Here is a 2,249-nt window from a genome sequence, read left to right on the forward strand (position 1 = left end):
TATCGATCCTTTATGGTAGATTCTAGCATTTTCTCTACTACTGATGTGCTTAAAAAGGGGTACTTTCCTTTTCATTGAACAATAATTTGTCCCTCTGTCTCTGAGCTTTGGGAATCTCACTCTGTATCATATCTGAATGTGACAGTAAATGATATTTCACTCCACGTGTGTCCTGCCTGATGCAGATCCTTGGCTCATTGTCTGCTATGCATCATCCTTGGCAGTTTTCTTTGTTAGTGGTGGTTTACCATTGCCCTCCACCCCAAGGGAGAATCCTAAGAGCTTCTAGTCATTCATTACGAAAACCAAAAAGGGAGAAGTCGGCATTTCAGATATCAAAATAGACAATAGACTTATATGTTATCCTAAAGGTAACGCAGAAGTACTAAGTGATCAATTTTCCACTGTATTTACAAGAGAAGATTTAACACACACATCCAGTTTTGGCAGCGACCACTTATGAAAAATCAATATAAGTAAAGAGGGTGTTTAAAATTATTGCAAGAAATAAATCCAAATAAAACCCTGGGTCCAGATTAAAAACCTCCATGGATTTTAAAATGAACAGTTGATGAACTGGCTGCAAGATTTCGGGTTTTGGGGGCCACAGATACCTAAATAGGCAGTCAACTCGTCATAAGCAATTTTAAGATGGTTTATTAAGTTTATTAAGAAACAACAGTTTAGATATAATGCATTAACTAATTAGACAGAAAAAGTACACAATGCATAACAGTTGAGAGCAGTTTATCAATCCCAGAGGACTAATAGGTGGTTCACAGAGTGTGTTGATCTCAGTAGCTTGTGGTAATAGCATTCTTCTTTCTAGTCGAATTGTTAGGAAACTCTTCCCATCATCTTCCTCCTCCTCCTCTGGTCCATCTTCCATCTGAAGAAGGCAGCGCTACCCAACGAGCACTGCCACCTCATCAGCACCTCAGCCCCCTACCACCAGTATAACACCTATATATATAACCTTTTTTTGGGGCTGGTAGCTTACCCAGCGTCAATCACCTACTCAAACTATTCTGACCAGTGGATATAGGACAGGTACTCAAAACATCAGCATGGTTACCACCCCTTGTGTGTCACCCTGCTCGAAGTCAGCTTTTTAGTTTACATCTTGCTGGGGGTCATGTCATATCCTGGTCCTTTTTAAATAATTTCGTAGATAAGTGGGTACAGAAGACGCCATTCTATCAGCTTAGGAATGTCAATATGGCAGCTTGAACTAAGGTTGTTTCGAGGTGTCATAAAGAAATTAATGTCTATAATATTAATGGAAATTATTTTTTAAAATAGAGTTTAGTTGCATCTGTGTTTATGGGTGTGTGTGTGTGTGTCTTAATTGGATTAAAGCCAGCTAGTCTGAGTGCTTTGATGTATAGAAAGAAGTAGGTTTGAAATGGTAATTAGATAAACATGGAGAAGTTTAGAAACATTGGTGTCAAGGGGGCAACTTACATTTTTAAATAAACCATTCAAAAGAATGGGTGAAATCTTGCACCTAGCTGGGAGATGCCAAGCAATGTGTTTATATTACTAATAAAATTAGTGTGATGAAAATGTTATTGTTAGAAGATGTGACGTTAAAAGTCTAGGGTACAATGGGAAATTTACATTCAAAGGAAAAGCTAGGTGTAAACAGAAAGGAGTTTGTGTGTGTAAGTCAGATGCATTTAAGATCTAACCAGCTTGTACACCTGCAAATGTGTGTGCAAGGAACCTCATTTTGAATTTGTAAAGTCAAATGTGCTTTGCCTGGGGTCTTTTTAAATCTATGACTTTTACTGTTGCCTTAACAGGGGTGTAACTGAGAGTCAGATTAATTAGGGGATTTTTGTAGTTATTATAGTAATAATTTTGAAGACATATGTATGTGCTTACAATTTTTCTTGTATTAATAAATGTTTAATTTAGTTTTATAAAAAACTTCTTGAGACTCAGTCTTCTTATTACTACTGAATTCAAAGCCTGCATCTTGAAACATACAAATTGCAAAAATGGATTATGACAGTTGTTTCAAGTTTCCCTCTGGAATTTGAACAACTCAGCCTTTACCATCGGCTGTGTCATAATAGAGGTCAAAGTGTTTAGAAATCCTCTTTCCAGAGAGAGAGTCAATGCTGTTTTGAAAATCCTATAAAGGCTCTATATTATGCAGGAAATGCCTGTTTATTCAAGACCCCAATTTCTTACCAGTCCAATATTGACCAACCATTTGCAAGAGTCAATCAATACCGGCTACT

This window comes from Cetorhinus maximus, chromosome 7 (assembly GCF_964194155.1).
Source record: "Cetorhinus maximus chromosome 7, sCetMax3.hap1.1, whole genome shotgun sequence".
Lineage (NCBI taxonomy): Eukaryota > Metazoa > Chordata > Chondrichthyes > Lamniformes > Cetorhinidae > Cetorhinus > Cetorhinus maximus.